The 21,899-nt window shown below is 35.6% G+C and overlaps 1 protein-coding gene across 1 annotated transcript in view; it reads left to right on the top strand.

Annotated features, from left to right (window-relative positions):
• The first annotated feature begins 5,402 nt into the window (after positions 1–5,402).
• Positions 5,403–21,899, top strand: part of LOC121735861 (atrial natriuretic peptide receptor 1) — a 231,816-nt gene continuing 215,319 nt past the window's right edge. Inside the window, exon 1 of the mRNA XM_042126827.1 lies at positions 5,403–5,517. The gene's annotated coding sequence lies outside the window, so the exon portion shown is untranslated. The remainder of the gene's footprint in view (positions 5,518–21,899) is intronic.

The raw sequence follows: 21,899 nt of genomic DNA, 5'->3' as shown, positions 1-21,899 counted from the left end.
TTGTTCGACAGGTATATTAAATATTGCGTTTATGAAAGTGGTTTCATAACAAAAGTTGCTTTTATTTGCATAAGTTATCGAATTGTATACAAATATTAAGAAATTTAATTGAAAAAAAAATCGACTTGAATATCCAACTTTAAAGGCGCATAACAAAAAAAAAAATACAAATGCGAACAAGCTGAAATTTTGGGAACACTTATTTTTTACCGCGATTTCTTTATTTTATTAACAAAATTCGCTAATCTTTGACCTTGTCATCATCCCTATTCTATACTAATAATATTATAATGCCTTGTTCAAACCTACGCGACCAGGCGACTGCGAAGCGGGAGCGTCAAGTTGCGTCAAGTTGTCAAATGTGTGTTTTGATTCAAAACCGTCCGTCTGTCCGTCTGTTCGTCTGTCTGTCTGTATGTTTGTCTGTCTGTCTGTCTGTCTGCACTCGCACTCGCACTCGCTCTCGCACTCCGGATTGCAATCCCTACTCATGCTCATGCTCATGCTCATGCCGATGCTCAAGCTATTTCTCATGTTCGTGCTCATTCTCATGCTCATACTCATGCTCAAGCTCATGCTCATGCTCATGCTCATGCTCATGCTCATGCTCATGCTCATGCTCATGCTCATGCTCATGCTCATGCTCATGCTCATGCTCATGCTCATGCTCATGCTCATGCTCATGCTCATGCTCATGCTCATGCTCATGCTCATGCTCATGCTCATGCTCATGCTCATGCTCATGCTCATGCTCATGCTCATGCTCATGCTCATGCTCATGCTCATGCTCATGCTCATGCTCATGCTCATGCTCATGCTCATGCTCATGCTCATGCTCATGCTCATGCTCATGCTCATTCTCATGCTCATGCTCATGCTTATGCTCATTTTTCGCATCCGCATCCGTATCCGCACTCGCACTCGCACTAGCACTCGTACGAGTACGAGTATACGAGGATACGGATACGGATTACGGACCTCCTCCTCTTAACACCTAGATGACCTCCTGATACGCCATCGTGTATTTCACGGAGAACATCAGGTACTCTCGTTCTTGGGACAAGTATCTGAAGATGGAACACTCTGCCGTCTTCTCCCATTTTCGGTAGAGTATTCCGTCCTGAAGTATCAGACTGTCCCATTGCGCCCAGTACGCCTTAGTGACAGCGCCAGTGGGTGCAACCTCACTCCAGATTGGTTTTACGTCACCCCGTTTCTCTTTCTTGAGCCTTACTCATATTCGTATTCGTATTCTTAAGAAAGGGATTTTTTGAGAGTAACTCGAAAACGAATGCAATTTCATTCTACATCCAACATGGCGGCAGGCCAGAATTGCAGGCCAACCCTGCAGAATACTGCAATCAGACAACAAAACGATAAGCATAGTAGTCTTCGAATGGGACGCGCAAACAGCTCTTGACCGGGCCTGTTCGTCTTTGATGGTATGGGACGAGACAAACTACCACCTCACGCATAATCAGCGTAGACGCCTTGTCCTCATGACCTCTGTCCTGTTCCAGTGGGAAATATCTAATTTACGCGGGCGAAGCCGCGCGGAACGTTATATTTCGCGTGGTCACGACATCACGCGTAAACGCCTGCCTGCCTAGCATACGCCAACGAGATATCTCACTCTCGAGATAATTAAAAACTACTCGTCTCATAATGTCCAAATCTCGACATTATCTCGACAAAACTCTATAAAAATGTGTTATTTCGATGATTGATTGATGATCGAGAAAATTTTTTTGTCACGCTAGGGTCAATAGAAACATCGAGAAAACATGTAGATTGAGATATCTCGTTGGCGTATGCTAGGCAGGATGGACCCATTTTGCTGAAATTTTGTATAAAGATACTTTGAGTCCCGAAAAAGAACATAGGATACATTTTGCCCCGGAAAAATGTACGGTACTGCACAATATACTTTTATGATTTGCGCGTAAACTATTTAATCTATTTTGATGGAATTTGGTATGGAGATACTTTACGTCTCGGGAAAGGACAAGGAATACTTATTTTGTCCCGGAAAATGTACGGTTCCCACCCAATAAACTTTTATGATGCTCGCCTAAACTATTTAATTTATTTTGATGAAATTTGGCATGGAGATTGGAGATACTAATTTGAATCTGGGACAAGGAATGTTTTTTGCACTCAAATCAGAAAAGTATATTGTGTAGGAACACAATATACTTTTCTGATTTGCGCGTAAACAATTCAATCGATGTACGGGAACAACTATAAACTAAAGTCCACGCGGACGAAGTCGCGGGCAACAGCTAGTATTTAATATACATAATATGAAATTCTCGTGTCACAGTGTTTTCGTCGGTTGCGGTCGCTTGCTTGTGGCAAAGATCTGAATGCCATCCTTCAGTTAGATCTAGGTCTTAACAATCAAAAAAGAGTTGTTGCACTGTAGTAGTTGCACCTAATTAGGTTTTTGCAGGGCAATATTAAATTATTATTCCCACTTAAACTGTACATTCTTTCAGCATGTAACTTTTGTCACAAAACATTTTATCTAGAAAATACTATCTATTTTCCTGAAGCTTCCAAGCCTAAAAGTCAATAATCAAATTAATACTTCCAAATCGAATTCGTCCAGGCATCAATGCGTGAACTAATTTCATACAAAAGTAACCTTTTCATTGGAGATCAGAGTAAAAGGAGTGGATTATCTTAATTAAATTTAGGAATCAAGTTGGATTTGAAATTTCAGGAGATCAGTTTAATTTATCCAAATTAGTTTCTTACTATAATATTTTCCTAATGTCTATAGTGATGTATTTGCTGAGTAATTTTAATGTGGTCAAGGGTTGGAACTTGGATAAGTTCTATGTTCTTTATAAATTTATTATATTGTTTGTTTGTAATACAGAAAAATAATAAGGGCAAGTGAATATTGATAATAATAAAAGTCTAGTAAAATAAAGGCTATTAAAAAAAGTCGTTAGATACAACAATAAAAGACACCGGAAAGTAAAAGAGCGCAGAAATGGCCAGCCGAAGTTTGAATTCGATTTTAAACTTCGTAAATCATTAATTTGATGATTTTTTTTGTTAATGCTGTTCTTTATACTTATTAGGGCCAGGCCACATTGCGGCGTCGCAGCGTAGAAAATTACGACAACAGTAGTAAATTCTATGGCCGCCCTTAGGTTTTCTTGCAGTTCAGTTATAATCTTGAAAACGCTATTTATATACTCGTGTTTGTGTGTCAGACAAGACACTGATGTGTGTGTGCCTGTCAGACAAAACACTTGACAGTTGACGTGTGGAGTGCGTGGAAAACAAGCGACTTATCAGCTTTATCTAGGAGATAACTCTGCTCGCGCAACGCTACTGTTCAGTGAGATGGCTTATACTCGTATCAACGAAATTGTGACTTGCGGTTTACAGTTTACTCGTATGTTTATAGTGAGTCATACACGCAAATGACAAAATTAACAGATTGTGATAACTAGCTATTAGACCGAGCTTTGATCGGTATTCGATAAAACACGAATAAAATGACATTTTTTAAAAATGATTCCTAGGTAGATCGATTTATCTCCGCCGAAACTCCCTATATACTAAATTTCATGAAAATCGTTGGAGCCGATTCCGAGTTTCCAAATATATATATTTTATACAAGAATTGCTCGTTAAAAAATATTACTAGCTATTTGACCGAGCTTTGCTCGGTATTCGATAAAACACGAATAAAATGACATTTTCTAAAAATGATTCTTAGCTAAATCGATTTATCGCCCCCGAAACCCCCTATATACTAAATTTCATGAAAATCGTTGGAGCCGATTCCGAGATTCCAAGTATATACATAAATATATACAAGAATTGCTCGTTTAGAGATATAAGATAAGATATCATAATCTGTCAATTTTACACCCTTGCACATGCGGAGCCGAACTTAAAGTTATGCTAATTTTATCGTCAATTTAATAAAATATTACGTTATACTCAAATGTTATAACAATTTTGTCGCTGTGTGTTCTTTTCCCTAGTCAGACCCCTGTCTTAAAATTAAGGATACTTAATTATTATCAATTCTTAAGTAATAAAAAAATGAATACATAATTATATAAATAAGAATACAATCACACACGCACTCTGATCACGCACTGGTGGTAAAAAATCCCTAAAGCAACATTAGGGTAGTAATAAAAACGATCAAATAAAATTTTACTTCCTCCCAAACGTTGAAAACAAATTATTATTGGTAATTTTGTTTTATTAAAAAAGTTCAATTTTAACACCTGAACTAGACCAATCCCTTACACTTTTCCCTTCCCTACCCTCCCCTATTACCCTATTCAGGCCGCACCTGCAGCTCTTCTGATGCTGCGAGTGTCCATGGGCAACGGAAGTTGCTTTCCAGCAGGTGACCCGTTTGCTCGTTTGCCCCCTTATTTCATAAAAAATACTACCATTATAGCCAACAAGTTATTATAAGAACACTTAAAATTCTCACTAAACATTCATATAACAAACGCATCATCAGCTATCTAATAATAATCTATGCAGGTTGTTACAAAACTAACTGATAATACTTTAGGGTTTGTATATTGTGTCCCCTATATAAAGTTCACTGTGAAAGTAGCAGCGCTGAAAGACAAACAATTTTTTTCACTTTTGTATGGGGAAACTAGTGACCCTCGGCCCATAAATAAGTGGAAAAGTGAAAAAAATAATTGATATTTCAGCGCTGCTACGTCGATACAAAAATTGATATTTTACAGTGAACTTTCTACAAGAAACACGTATACACCCTAAATGTATTATCACTTAGTTTTGTTACGCCCTGTACACAGGTTTTAACAAAACTAAGTGATAATACTTTAGGGTGTGTATATTGTGTCCCTTATACTCGTATAGAGTTCACTGTGAAAGTGGTAGTGCTACAAAGGACACATACAAACCCTAAAATATGTTCACTTTATTTCGTCACTTCTAGTAATAAGTAAACATAAACTTTCAATTTTGTTAGTCTCACTAAAACTCGAAAACGGCTGAACCGAATTAGCTAATTTTAGTTCTTAAAATTCGAAGTCCAGGGAAGGATAATAGTTATTAGGAGAGAAGTGATACAAAGTTCATCGGGTTATCTAATTTTGATAAAAAAATACACAAACTAAAACCTAAACGCACCATCACAACATCAAAAACGTCATAAAAAGAATACCGTAATTATTGAAATCATTAAACAAATAAAGTCACGGACAAAATCAAGGTACACACTCGGCCGAACCACTTTTAGATAATGGGGGGTTTTAATGAAATCTCTTATCGTTGGATATATTAATTTACTTAATATAATTGAGTGATACGTTATCGCAAGATATATGTTTTTTGTAGTTCTAGTAGTGCATTTTCGGCTGTGGAAAACGGCCGTTTTCAGTTTTCCTTTCAGTGTACACCGTGACTCGCTGGAGGCGAGACGTGAACGTTACGTGACGTGAATTTACGTGTTACGTGTTTACGTGATTGTGTGATTGGATTTGTTACGTTTCGGTACGTATATTAGAATTTTAAGGAATTATAATATGCGTGTACTTTAGTCTTATCTTTTGGGATTTTTAGGTTTTGTTTATCTATTGGAGAAAGTATTTTTTTCTATATCGGAATTGTTAACAAAGTCCGACTGTTTATAAGACATTTAATTATTATTCTATATAAAAGATTTTAGCAAACACACTTAGGTCTATATAAAGCGAAAAAAATACACTACCAAACTTTAATCGAAACTGATGTTTTCATTGAGTTTTGACAAAATATTTCGTAGAGCAGGTAGCAATATATTATAACAAAATTAATTACTTTTTACTTTCAATAGAATTTCGGTAAAATTTCATACGGGAATTTCAGATTTTTTAGTTTATGAATTATATCCTTCCATAACCGTTAAATATAAAATGATCGTTTACTCAAAACGTTCATTTTATTATTACTTTGGAAGCTATTTTTTTATATTTTATTTCTTATTTAAAAGATTTTATTATTTATTTAAAAAATTATTATGTAATACAACATTTGACGACCTCTGTGGCTCAGTGGGTGGGCTGTCGGTAGCTCAAGCCGGGGGTCGCGGGTTCGAATCCCGCCGACGGAACAAAAAAGTTTTCAAAGTTCCTGGGTCATGGATGTGTATTAAGAGGATACAACAGCGGCTAGAGAAATGAAAAAAAAGTACGTGTAATATCTATAGCTGTCTCCCTTACCTCAAGCCTATACCGCAGAACGCGATAGAGACAACTGCAGAAAATCCAGAAAATCAACGATTCGTTGTCCCCTGATTCCTTCTCCAAAACTTAACCGATTTAAGTACTTTTTTCATTAAAGATTAAAAAAAGGCTTGAGCTGTGTTCCTATGTTTTGCTTTTTTTTGTATAATCTAGCCAAATCTGTTTTCTGGACGTTTGAACACAGTGGAAAATCTGGCCATTTTTTTGGGTTTTTGAACGTTCATATCTTATTTAATAATTAAATTATGAAAAAAAAGAAAACATAGGGACATTGTATTAGTGGCCGTAGATATTCAGGAAAAAAATTATAACTCTACTAGCATTATTCAGGGAGGAAACAGGGGACAACGTTTGTATGGAAAAAAGGGCGGTGTGGAATCCTCTTAAATATGTGTATCATATAATAATAATCTTAAATATATGTTTAGTATAAAAAGTATTACATATATTATTACCGTTATCAGGTACCCGTAACACAAATCCTTCAGGTACTTACCGCGGGGCCAGACTGACGTAGTGTGAAGCGTCCATAGATGTATTATTTTATCATTGTTTATTGAATTGGATATGGTATGATAAACTTTCATAAATAGTTCCAAAAGTGGAGTATGTTTATTCTATCATTTGTAACATTTTAGTTAGTTTATTCACACACCGGGTTATAAGATTAGTTTATCTAGCTGCGTTAGAAGTATGTCTCTTAAATTAATTGCACTTCATTGTTAGTCTTAACTTCAACAGTTAAGACATATCTACAGGACACAATGGAGATTGAAGCCTAGGCCTGTGGGCGGTTGATCGGGGGATCACCGCCCACATTATAGGTCCCGAGGGGAGAGGCTCCCCCGATGCCCGGGGAGCCTCTCGGTGAAGGCAGGCGGCGGCATAGGCTGAAAGAAAAAAAAAGGTTGTTCAATGGACAAAATTAATTTTATGAAAGAAACCAAACACGAACCTGACTTATTTTCAGATGCTTTTGCTCACGCAAAAGTCATATAGTTACGCTGATTTTCTTTGCGATCACACTATCTATCCAGTCAGGTTCAGGCCAAATTTTGGCCTGTACTTAATAAACAAGTCAAACTGGCGCACTCACAGATGAATATTATTAAATTACTAGAATGTAATAATTAGTAATTACCTACATGAAGATTTTGTCGTAAGCCCCATATAGTTGGGGAGGGGAAGAGGGGATTTCGGGAGCAGCTCGAGCGTGTCAGATTAAGCTTGTGTTGGCTTCCAACACTGTGTCTAGTATAGAAATCAGGGTATAGAAATCAGATTTCTCACGCGGTGGGTTAATTTTTTTTAATACTGAAATGTCGTTGGATCTGTCAGATTGAGATAGGGGATGTTTAGTATACCCCAAAGAAGCTTCCATATAAAGCACTGACGATTCAAAGGTTAAGTAAGCCAGTACGGACATTTTAAAATATAAAAAAATAAAGCTTCATATTTTCCTAACTAAGCTTCGCAGATATTTTATTTTGCACTAAACTAATTTAGTCCTTGTTGTCTAAAATATATTTATAACTGACATAAATAAGCAATTTTCTGAATATCAAATTTTCTTTTTCAAAACTTTAAAATGGCTGCAGTTTCTGAACCCACCACTAAAATACAAAACGCTCTTATTATTTTTTTATCAGCTTTACCTAATGTAAAAAACCGTGACGCTCGAGTGTCTACAAATATAGCACCCTCCCCTCCTCTACTAATACATTATCTGTCAAACCCTTCATGAAATTTAGGTTTAATCATCATTATTCGTTAAATACCTCTGTGTGCGGTCATAATACGATAAGCATGTCTATTCTTCTGTGAACAAAAAATTCAACATACATACATAGCTGTTGAATAATTTATTTTTGTGTACTGCCTCTTACAACAATGCGGAAAGCTCCCTGTGTAATCAAGAAAAAACAGACCATTCCTTAATTAATATGTGTTCGTCACAAATTTTCTCTTTTGTTCCTATTTTCGTTTCCGCCTTAGGAAATGTTATTGTTTTTTGCTTTTGTAAGAAATTCGTGAGCTACGAACGGTCGGATGATTAAATACAGATCGACAAGGATGATTTCATGTTTGGATTAAATTGTCTTGTGCAAAGCAGTAACAGTTAACGTTTTAAAATATTCACAGTACGGGTAGATTTAAAACTTTTACTGTTTCGTTTCTACTAACGTAATTATCTTGATAACGTAAAAATATTATATTGGTGATAGTGTATACACCCTGTATAATAATAATAATAATAATAATATCTATGGACGCTTCACACCACGTCAGTCTGGCCCTGTGGTAAGTACCTGAAGGACTTGTGTTACAGGTACCAGACAACGGAAATATATTTAATACTTTTATACTATACATATATTTAAGATTTTTATTATATGATACACATATTTAATACACATCCATGACCCAGGAACTTTGAAAACTTTTTGTTCCGTCGGCGGGACTCGAACCCGCGACCCCCGGCTTGAGCCACCAACGCGCTCACCACTGAGCCACAGAGGTCGTCAAATGTATGTGAGAGTGTTCTGAGAATAATTATATGATGTTGGATAAGACTGTGGTGTGCATTCGTTGTCTGATTGCCATGACACAAGTTTGACTTAGCATGGGATTAGATGACGTACACTGTTTACTTTGTGCTACTGTGTATATATCGTATCTTTGTATGACAATTATTGACTATAATAAAGAATTTGAAATCCATCTTATATATAAAAATGCATTTTAAAATGTGTTAGTCGCGCTAAAACTCGAAAACGGCTGAACGGATTGGACTGATTTAAGTCTTAAAATATTCGTAGAAGTCCAGAAAAGGTTTTAAAGTGACACGAAGTTCACCGGGACAGCTAGTATATATATAAAAATGGATTTCCAATTGTGTTAGTAACGCTAAAACTCTAAAACGGCTGAACGGATTGGGCTAATTTTAGTCTCAAAATATTCGTAGAAGTCCAGGGAAGGTTTTAAAGTGACACTAAGTTCACCGGGGGCAGCTAGTTGGAAAATAAAATCTTGAATTAATGCAAGGTCATAGGTTTGTACAATGTAAACACAAACATGCGTAAAATTAAAGCAAAACATTTTAACGACCTCAATTTCGACGACGACGTTTGAACTCGACGCACATCATTAACGAACGTGGAACGAACAAAGGTCCAGTGTAGTTAAATCTGACCGCATTATCCAAGCCTGCTGTACACATTGGGCCCACGCATTGAGCCAGCTCCTCGTATTATGGCCAAGTAGGCTGCTACACCTTGGCCCGTTGCGCTGGCTCCGATACGTTATACGCTATCACATTTTTTCACAAATATCACCGATTTTCAGGTACCATTTTAAAGAATTAGGAGTCACACTGCAAGGATATTTCGGTTTCAAATGAAAGATAATATATTCATCTCCACGTCTACACCATAAACATTTTATAGCCGCATACAAAATGTTCAAATAAATACGTTTTAAACATCATAATAATCGCAAAAGATTAAAAAAATGGGGTTTGATTAGGTACCATTATAGCTAAATACACGGCACTAAGGAAAATAAATATACAAAAAAATTGTTGCTTATTTAGTCCCCTGTATGAATAGCTAAATATTTTATATAAAAATAAATAACTTTTCCATTTATAAGAAAAATAAGAAACGCTCTCAAATTTCTTCATACATTTTCGTCCAATCAAGAAAGCGGCGAGCGTCGTAACCGCCACTGTACAAGGCGCGCTGATATTGAATGTTATTTTAATGTCCGTAACGTCGATATTCGTACTGACCTGCAAATTTTTGTTATAATTTTTGTGATAGCGTCCCGCGTCCTTAACTGCGAGCGTAAGCCCTGCACTGCAAAGGAGCGACGTTACACTTCACATTCCATAGCACGAGTGCCGCGTCGCCTAGTTTTACTGCCGTGTAGTGCAGTTTCATACTATTTTACAAATAATATTTTACCGTGACGTATCGCGATTCACGTCACTTCGCTGGGGCTTCGTTGAGCTAGGTGCGGTTTTACCTTTCGATTTTAATTTCGTTTACTCCACGGCCATCACATACGTCAAATTGTTTGAAGGCACAACAAAGTTTTGTTGGTACGGAACGGGAACAATTTTCGTCAGTTTTACATGCTTATAAAGATTGTAAACCTGAAAACATCGTCATATTATTATGTTCGAAAAGACGAAATTATAAACATAATATGTAATACCAATTATCAGGTAGCTGTGTCCAACTGTTTTATCGGGAAAAAAAGCTCATTTTTCTTATTTACAATATATTTTATTTATACTTACTGGACGACGGTGAAGTTAAATGTATCACTTATCTACTAATATAAACCTTCCCGAACTTCTACGAATATGTCAAGAGTCAAGACTAAAATTACCCAAATCGGTTCAGCCGCTTAGCGAGACTAACATCTTTTAAAATAAATATTTTTATATTATTTTAAATATAGATACTGGCAAGTAAATAATACAATTATTACTTTCTTGAAGTAAATCAGTTTTAAGTGACAACGAGCTATGAAGACGGTACGAAGATTTCGACACCACATCGGCTTTCAGGCATGTTGTGTGCTTCTTAGAACAATGTTTAAACAACTACTATTACTCAAACATTATTGTGATGTTACTAGCTGTCCCGGCAAACGTTTCTTTGCCATATAAAGTAATTTATATGGCAAAGAAACTTAATAAGTATGTCACCATGGCAACGTCCATCGCTACCCCCTCGCATAAAGAATGTAGCCGTCAGTCTAGAGTTGTAATATTAATTTACTATTATTTATTCAACAAATGCACTTATCAATATAATAAGTACCCAGTAGCCGATTCTCAGACCCACTGAATAAGCATATAAAATTTGGTTAAAATCAGTAAAGCCGTTTCGGAGGAGTACGCGGCCTAACATTGTGACACGAGAATTTTATATATAAGATTAAGCTTGATTGGTACCAAAATATTTATCTTATTTTATATCCACTAACATTATAAATGCGAAAAAATGTCTGCCTGTTACCTCTACCATAATATTATTATGAAGATATTTTGAGTCACGGCACAGGCCATAAGATAATTTTCATCGTGGGAAAATGTACCGTTCCTGCGTGATAAACTAATTTATGAACGAACGAAGTTAGGCTGGCCTCACACAGCCGGAATTTCATAATCGGAAATTCATATTCTTAGATCGATCTATGAAATTCATAATCTGAAAAAATCTAAATGTGTGTGGAGCGTACTGATATTGTATGGTATTCCGGTCTTTCTGAATTAATAATATGAATTTACGATTATGAAATGCCGGCTGTGTGAGGCCAGCCTTAATCGAGCAACACTCAGTTCATAAATAAACAGGTTATCTCCTCTTAAATCTACTCCAAATCGAAATTTAATCAAAACTTGTAAATGCGGTTGACAAAAAGCAATTTCGTTTGACAAATATTTGCAGAATACCCCTGTAGATTTATTTTGAATAGCGCGATTAAGGCCGGCTTAGTTTATTCTGTATTGGCCACAGAACATTTACGATTTATACATTTTAATCATCGCTAAAATGTAAATTAAACTAACAACAACTTTTCTATTTTGATAACGATTTTAATGCGGTTAAAGCGGTTCAACGCGGTTAAAAATTTGGAATGAAAATAAAAATAGTTTCAGTGCGGCTATTCCAAAATAGATAACGAAAAAAGCTTTCATTTCATTTTCATTCAAAATCTACTTTTTTTATTAAACAGAACCAATCTTATCTTATATATAAAAATGGATTTTCAAATGTGTTAGTCGCGCTAAAACTCGAAAACGGCTGAACGGATTGGGCTGATTTTAGTCTTAAAATATTCGTAGAAGTCCAGGGAAGGTTTTAAAGTGACACGAAGTTCACCGGGACAGCTAGTCTTATTTATAAAAATCGATTTTCAAATGTGTTAGTCGCGCTAAAACTCGAAAACGGCTGAACGGATTGGGCTGATTTTAGTCTTAAAATATTTGTAGAAATCCAGGGAAGGTTTTAAAGTGACACAAAGTTCACCGGGACAGCTAGATTAAAAATAAATGTTATATTCATGACAAAAATTTTAATATTATTATTAGTATTATTAGTGTGTTGTGGATTCAACACAAAAATATAAAGTGTTTAGGACTTAGGGTGTCCTTTCGGAATTTACAGCCTGTTGCAATAAGGCTTTAGGTGACTCAAAATATCTTCATAATAATATTATGGTAGAGGTAACAGGCAGACATTTTTTCGCATTTATAATGTTAGTGGATATAAAATAAGATAAATATTTTGGTACCAATCAAGCTTAATCTTATATATAAAATTCTCGTGTCACAATGTTAGGCCGCGTACTCCTCCGAAACGGCTTTACTGATTTTAACCAAATTTTATATGCTTATTCAGTGGGTCTGAGAATCGGCTACTGGGTACTTATTATATTGATAAGTGCATTTGTTGAATAAATAATAGTAAATTAATATTACAACTCTAGACTGACGGCTACATTGTTTGTGCGAGGGGGGTAGCGATGGTCGTTGCCATGGTGACATACTTATTAAGTTTCTTTGCCATATAAATTACTTTATACGGCAAAGAAACGTTTGCCGGGACAGCTAGTAACATCTAAAATTAATGTTTCAGTAATAGGTAGTTGTTTAAACATTGTTCTAAGAAGCACACAACATGCCTGAAAGCCGATGTGGTGTCGAAATCTTCGTACCGTCTTCATAGCTCGTTGTCACTTAAAACTGATTTACTTCAAGAAAGTAATAATTGTATGATTTACTTGCCGGTATCTATATTTAAAATAATATAAAAATATTTATTTTAAAAGATGTTAGTCTCGCTAAGCGGCTGAACCGATTTGGGTAATTTTAGTCTTGACATATTCGTAGAAGTTCAGGAAGGTTTATATTAGTAGAGAAGTAATACATTTAAGTTCACCGTCGTCTAGTAAGTATAAATAAAATATATTGTAAATAAGAAAAATTTGCTTTTTTTCCCGATAAAACAGTTGGACACAGCTACCTGGTAATTGGTATTACATATTATGTTTATAATTTCGTCGTTTCGAACATAATAATATGACGATGTTTTCAGGTTTACAATCTTTATAAGCATGTAAAACTGACGAAAATTGTTCCCGTTTCGTACCAACAAAACTTTGTTGCGCCTTCAAACAATTTGACGTATGTGTTAAACTCGCAACGAGTGATGGCCGTGGAGTAAACGAAATTAAAATCGAAAGGTAAAACCGCACCTAGCTCAACGAAGCCCCAGCGAAGTGACGCGAATCGCGATACGTCACGGTAAAATATTATTTGTAAAATTGTATGAAACTGCACTACACGGCAGTAAAACTAGGCGACGCGGCACTCGTGCTATGGAATGTGAAGTGTAACGTCGCTCCTTTGCAGTGCAGCCCCCGTAGACAAGTGGCAAAACGCTAACGCTAGCGCTAGCGCTACAAAATGTATGAATTTGACATTTTGTAGCGCTAGCGTTAGCGTTAGCGTTAGCGCTTTGTCACTTGTCTACAGGCCCTGGGCTTACGCTCGCAGTTAAGGACGCTATCACAAAAATTATAACAAAAATTAGCAGGTCAGTACGAATATCGACGTTACGGACATTAAAATAACATTCAATATCAGCGCGCCTTGTACAGTGGCGGTTACGACGCTCGCCGCGTTCTTGATAAGGCGAAAATGTGTGAAGAAATTTGAGAGCGTTTCTTATTTTTCTTATAAATGGAAAAGTTATTTATTTTTATATAAAATATTTAGCTATTCGTACAGGGGACTAAATAAGCAACAATTTTTTTGTATATTTATTTTCCTTCGTGCCGTGTATTTAGCTATAATGGTACCTAATCAAACCCCATTTTTTTAATCTTTTGCGATTATTGTGATGTTTAAAACGTATTTATTTGAACATTTTGTATGCGGCTATAAAATGTTTATGGTTTAGACGTGGAGATGAATATATTATCTTTCATTTGAAACCAAAATATCCTCACAGTGTGACTCCTAATTCTTTAAAATGGTACCTGAAAATCGCTGATATTTGTGAAAAAATGTGATAGCGTATAACGTATTGGAGCCAGCGCAACGGGCCAAGGTGTAGCAGCCTACTTGGCCATAATACGAGGAGCTGGCTCAATGCGTGGGCCCAATGTGTACAGCAGGCTTGGATAATGCGGTCAGATTTAACTACACTGGACCTTTGTTCGTTCCACGTTCGTTAATGATGTGCGTCGAGTTCAAACGTCGTCGTCGAAATTGAGGTCGTTAAAATGTTTTGCTTTAATTTTACGCATGTTTGTGTTTATAATGTACAAACCTATGACCTTGCATTAATTCAAGATTTTATTTTCCAACTAGGTGCCCCCGGTGAACTTAGTGTCACTTTAAAACCTTCCCTGGACTTCTACGAATATTTTGAGACTAAAATTAGCCCAATCCGTTCAGCCGTTTTAGAGTTTTAGCGTTACTAACACAATTGGAAATCCATTTTTATATATATACTAGCTGTCCCGGTGAACTTCGTGTCACTTTAAAACCTTTTCTGGACTTCTACGAATATTTTAAGACTTAAATCAGTCCAATCCGTTCAGCCGTTTTCGAGTTTAAGCGCGACTAACACATTTGAAAATCCATTTTTATATATAAGATGGATTTCAAATTCTTTATTATAGTCAATAATTGTCATACAAAGATACGATATATACACACTATATACATACACTACTCTTCTGATGTTGCGTGTCTCCAATGTCCATGGGCGATGGAAGTTGCTTTCCATCAGGTGACCCGTTTGCTCGTTTGCCCCCTTATTTCATAAAAAAAAATTGCAACCAATACTAGAGCCATTTTAATAACAAAATAATTCAGTTTCAAAATTGGCGTAGTTTTACTTGCATGAAGATTTTTCTATCAAATATACAATATGGTAACCTATCCTAAGTTTTAAAATGTTTGCAGATGGGTCCATTTATTTCATAAGGACGATAAACTTCTGTAAATTTCTAAGTGTTTAGAAGATGTTTGCCAAGATATACGCATCACAGGAGTAATATTTCTCTTATATGATCAATATATCTGTAGCTCTGTGATATATGACTCAGTGCCTGATATGTCTCGGATATATCTTGGAAATATTATTGGTTCTTGCGAGTCTGACATAAGATAATATATTATGATAGTATAATATAAACAGACATAATTCAAACTCAATTTTTTTTATTCAGAATAAATTTTTGCAAATGTTCTCTGAAAGTCTACAGCCTACTACCGGTTCCGGAACTAACCCGGCGAGAAGAACCGGCGTAAGAAACTCGCACGGGGCCCACTTTTTTACCAAAAAAAGTGAGAAAGAAAATAATCTTTTAAAATAAGGTTTACAATGTTGTAACTTAAAATTATACAATGTCAACATACACACATAAGTCATAAAATAATGTAGAAGTAGCCTTGCAAGCAGCCATCCTACTACCAAGATGTGCCATCGTTTATGAAATCTTTCACCTTATAATAAGCTTTGGCTCTTTGACTACTTTTTTTTTATAATCGGAAAGCTTTTGAACGTTTTCTGGGATTTTATTGTAAAGGCATAGTATACATTGTATATGTATGTATAGTATACATTGGCCTTTAAAATATTTACTAACTTTACTAAGTCTGATCACCGGTATTTCTTGTTTACTTATACTTATTTCTAGTGTTTCTTCCGTGATAATTATAGTAGATAATATAGTTTAAATTCTATTCAAAATATTGTTCTTGAAGATTTCGTTTATGAATATTTTTTTTCTGATTTAGCAGCAGCTGTCGTGCAGTGCAAGTATGTTTGTCTGTGTGTTACCTATTTACGTTTAAAAGGTGATAACAGAACAGAGTAAGGACCACTCAGTAAGATGTTGCATGAGGATTCGTCCAAAAATTTGGAACAAATTATTATTTTCAGCAAAATTATAGACAAAAAGTATCCTATGTCCTTTCACGGGACTCAAAGTATATCCATGCCAAACAGCAAAATCGGTTCAGCGGTTTGGGCGCGAAGAGGTTACAGACAGACAGACACACTTTCGCATTTATATAAGTATTATAATATTATAAATAATAAATAAAATATCTTTTTATTCAAAATGGGTATCATGATACACTTTTTGAAAGTCGAACGAAGAAACTACGTTGCCTACCACCGGTTCGGGAACTACCCCGCCGAGAAGAACCGGCGTAAAAAACTCTATGAAAGTATGAATATACGGAAGCCAAGTACATTTTCCTCAATAAAAATATATTTTATTCTCTAAGAGAAATTGGTTTGGAGATACTTTAAGAATCCTTACCAGGAGCCTAACTGGGCACTGCAAGCTCAATAAGCACCTCAACAGAATAGGTGTTGGTAGCGTAATGACTTGCAGATTCTGCAAGGAGGAGGATCAGACACCTATACACCTTCTCCTTGACTGCCCTGCTCTACTACAGAGCAGGAACAGACGCCTTGATTGCTACGAATACACATCCACGGGAATACGTGGCACCAACCCCAACCACATCGTTCAATTTATGAGCAGCATTGGATTGGGGACGGTACTCTAATGCGAAGGAGTCACAATAGATGCTCAAGGGTCGCAGTGACATCAGGGCTACTTGACCTGACTTCAGCAAAAAAAAAAATCGAATATGGATATTGGCATTCTGTATTTGCCAATAAATCTGAGTGTTACTGATAATTTCGGATTACATTTATTACACTCCAAACACTAAAAATAGTTACGATATTGAAACACAGATAAGACAAGATTAAAACAATCTATACATTTTTGTAAAATGAAAAACCAATACGATAACACATTATAATTATATACTAGAAATATATGTTGCCAAGTAGGTGTAAGTACTATCTAAGAAATTTATTTACAGGCATATGACAGATCCACGTTATTTTTAGTCCTAACCTAACTTGGAAATAACATGATTCCAACGCGCGAATCGAACCCATGACCTCCGAGTCAAGAGCCACGCTCTAAACCACTGGACCACGGAAGCGTTTGTAGTAAGGCCATAATAAACGTAATAATATGGCTAACTGGAGAATATTATATTGCGTAAATTCACTTCGTGACGGTATGGCGGTTATGTGGTTATATGGAACGTGACGTAGCTGGAATATGTCCTTACTTAACGAGAATTAGAACAAACCGGGTTTAAAGTAAGATACTATTTAACGTTATTAATATGGAATATGCAAAATAATATGCAAAGGGCACTACTAGCAGAAACAGTAATGGCGTTTGTGCACCAGGCGCGGTCCGAAGGGGGGGGGGGGGGGGGGGGGTCACAGGGGACATGACCCCCCCCAAAATCTAAGGTCAAATTGAAAAATATGACATAAGCGTTCGACTCTTCTGATCTCCATTCCATACAGGCGCGGTCCGAAGGGGACATGACCCCCCCCCCCCCAAAATCTAAGGTCAAAAAATATATTAGTGTAGTGACTAGTGAGTGACCCCCCCCCAAAATTTCAGGCTGCGACCGCGCCTGTTGTGCACTACACGGAATTTTACCTTCTGGCGTTCATAACTTTCACGTTTGCCATATAAATAAAGGCTGTCACAGACAGAGCAGGTAATGTATATTAATGTACATTACATCCCGGGATGTATATCTTTACATTATATTAATGTATCACACACAAAACAGGTAATGTAATGTATCTTTTACATTTCAATGCTAAACGCCCCGCTTGACGCACATTTCAGCTGCTAAAGTGTTATACAGGCTGTTCTTATTTTTAATGTTGTAATACTATGGCATTTCGAGTTACTTGTTATTAGATTGATTATTCGGATTGTAATTTTGATGCGCGCATTGTTACATATTGCGCCAAAAATAGAACGATGTGGATTGAAGATATTAGATTGAAAATATAGGCTCTGGGGAACAGACTGCCTGCAGTACCTGCTGTAAAGTGCTGTGCTAAGGTGGCAGAAATTTTTAAACACCCTATGAAGAGAAGAGATGTATCGTAATATACAGAAATATATTGAGATGTATTTAGATGTATCAAAATGTAAATATATATTTTCATATAGCTCGGTATCTTAAGATACGAAGATGTAAAAATATACATTATAGCTGCTGTGTGTGGTCTCCTGACGATTTCTATAGAAAGATGTATTGAGATATAACGAGATGTATCGTGCTATAATATACATCTTTACATTACCTGCTCTGTCTGTGACGCGCTTAAGGTCGGGCTCGAGATGCCGCGCCGCGCATGGTAAAATTCCGTGTAGTGCACAAACGCCCTAAATAGTCCGACAAAAATCTGATATGTTGCACACGTCATATCAAATATTGACAGAAACGTTGTCAAACGTCGAACAAAACTTTTTGTTTACTGTCTGTGCTGGTGTTGTCATGTTGCCCTCTTGCAGTAATAATAAATTACTAGAGATCGCCCAATGGTCGAAATTCGACCTTACTTTCAACGACATTAAGACTACTACCTATATTTTGTAAAAAAATATTGACTTTATCATAATACTTTTTTCAACTCTTGTCTCTGTGACTCAGCTGATCTGAGACTGGCCGTGTAAGCTTTGTCTAATAGTATCTAAGATTCAATAAAAAAAAACTATAATCTATTTTCAATTTGCACCTTGTTGTCAACAGACTTCAGACTTAAATAAAAAGAGTATAATTCGTATGTAGAGACTTGTCACTCAAAAATCTGTCATTTTTCCTAGTGTGTGTGTTGTAGTGTGTGTAACGTTTTATTTGTTAAAAAAATGTATGATAAAAGCATAATTTCAAAATAATATTAGCTCGATGCACTCCTTTGCCATATAAACTATAACTGTGCAAAATTTCATTCAGCTAGGTTTCCCCATTTTTCGTCAAAAGGGATACAAAGTTTTTGGCTCACGTATTAATATATAGATATCCTATTGCAAAAAAAGTTACAGCGCAATCGATTCACCATTTTACTGTCACTAGAATAAAATAGGGTCTTTTCGAACTAAAAGTTCCTCTGAACTAGTCAGCCAAGAGACAGGCACTTGTTTTTGTTCTAAGCTTTAACCCAGTTTTAACTTTTAGTTCAGTTGCAGTTTGTGCTGAGCCCTGTGAACATTGCGTTGGTAAAACAAAGTATTTTGCACTTAAAATTGTAGAAATGTATTTTATCCTTAAGTTGTATTTTTGTATAGCTGGTTTAAATTATTCTTATCCAGTATTCCAAATCCAGTTATAGCAATCCAGTACTGGATACGATTACTGGATCGGAATAATGTAAACCGTCATTGATAACATTTTTATATTGACACAAGTTAGAGTATGTAGAGTATAGACGAAATGAATATATTAAATATATAGATACATATTCGATATATAACAGGTTTTTCCTAGTCTCCATCACTGGAATCCCAATTCACAATGTTTTATTCATGGCCTGAAATCTAGATTTCAACTTTGTACATAATATTTTGCCCACAACTTTGTTCGAGATTTCGTTTGTCGCGCGGGGACCGTGTTTAGGATGGAACAATTTTTTAAACATAATTCTTTGCGGTCAATTTTATTGTGCAATATTATTAACCTTCTTGAACGCGACCGCCTGTCAATAAAATATTGTTCAATATTATTAGTAGGTTTTTAAGGGGCTGCCTTTGTCGTTTTCTGAAACTTAAAATATCTTTATTACAAGCTTTAAAGCTTTATGCTATTAAAAAAGTAGCTGCTAAGTGCTAATATTAAAATTATAATTATAATTGAGGTTTTTTATAACTCAACGGACAAAGTGGCAAACGATAGCAACTTTATATAAATTGAAATAAAAAAAATCATTCTGCTGCAAAATGCGTTTTGATAATATTATTATATCTGCTGCGGCATCAGCTCGAAAACATTTTTTAGTCAATCTAAATATAATTTATGGATTTGAAATAGAAATAGTGATTTTATAGCTATTTATTATTTGTAGTTTTATAGTGTCATGCCCCAGCATGATCGTTAGGCCCCCGCCTAACGAGAAATGCCATTAATGATTAATAATGCGATAATGCTATAACATGTTTATATCATTATCGAAATAATTAATGGCATTTCTCATTAGTGTGGCCCCGGCATCAGAATGTGTGCGTACACATAACATGATAATATTATTCTAACCAACTTTGACGGATAAGTGATAACCGTCACGACTTGCGAAACTTTTTACTTTTACATGCCCATCAAACGCATGCGGCATGGATGAACTTTCATAACCGACGTTTTTAACGCGGAAAGCGAATCCACGACCTGAAGCTCGTATTCCCTAAACCATTACGAGACGTGATTATAACATCAAGTGCTATCTATACTAATATTATAATTCTGAAGAGTTTGTTTGTTTGTTTGAACGCTCTAATCTCAGCAACTACTGGTCCGATTTGAAAAATTCTTTCAGTGTTAGATAGACCATTTATCAAGAAAGGCTATATTTAGGCTATATTTTATCACGCTAAGACTAAAAGGAGCGAAGAAATAGAGGAAAATGTGGGAAAAACGGGGGAAATTATTTGGAAGGGCTTGTCTCACGAACTACTGAAGCAATTTTTATGTTATTTGGCACAGATAAGAAGTAGACCACGTAAAGGATCATATGCTATTTTTTGTGGTTTAATTTGTCTGTGAAATATCTAATTTACGCCGTACGTGGGCGAAGCTGCACGGAACGTCTAGTAAAATATATGAATGCCTAAAGTTAAGTATTTAAGGGACTAATAAGGGTAAGTACGTTAGTTAAGTAACAAGCCTAATTTAGTAATTTTCAGAACTAAACGCTTAATTAAAAACTGAAAAGGGTCTGAATCTACGTCTGAATACTTTAATAACAGTTTTTAAGTTGATATGTAGCAGGTTTATTTTTAGTGCAAAATATAATAATGTATGCACTATCCATAATTATGCCAAAAGAGGTGGAAGAGAGACAAAACTTTGACATTTTTTAATACCAGAATGTGACTTTCTGATAAAAATCCTAATATAATGCCCCTTTATGACCTTGGCTGTAGGTAGGGTTGCCACCTTTTTTTTTTTGCAAATAAAGTACATCGGCTACTTTAGGTGAGAAAAAAAACGTACACAGTATAAAAATAAAGTACAATTTATAAAATTATCTGTAAGTATAAATAAAAAAAAAATGAATTCTGTACTTTGTTATTTTCTTTAAAACTCGAGAACGGCTGAACCGCTTTGGCTTATTTTGGTCTTGAAACATTCGTGGAAACCCAGGGAGTGTTTATGTAGGGAGATAGGTGATAAGAGGTTCATCGGGTCATCTAGTTTGAAATAAAGTATTTTTGCGTACTTTATTATTTTCGTAAAGTACAAAGTACAATTGCCTGAAATAAAGTATATATTACAAGTAGTTTTTAATATCTAGTTGAAGATATTGTATATTCACTTATTTTATATATCAAAACAGTTGTTATTTCAAAATACGGCTATTTTTATTTCAATTTCGTCTTATTTATCTATTTTAATCAGTTGATCTATTATCATGTCAGCTGATATCTCGACAGTATCGAACAAAGGCGCATTTGGATTGATAAACTCTGCCACGTCACGATATTTTGGCGGATAAATCAACA

This window comes from Aricia agestis, chromosome 18 (assembly GCF_905147365.1).
Source record: "Aricia agestis chromosome 18, ilAriAges1.1, whole genome shotgun sequence".
In the NCBI taxonomy this organism is placed as follows: domain Eukaryota; kingdom Metazoa; phylum Arthropoda; class Insecta; order Lepidoptera; family Lycaenidae; genus Aricia; species Aricia agestis.
Note: the sequence above shows the minus strand (reverse complement) of the source record. Positions and strands in the feature narration are given on the sequence as shown.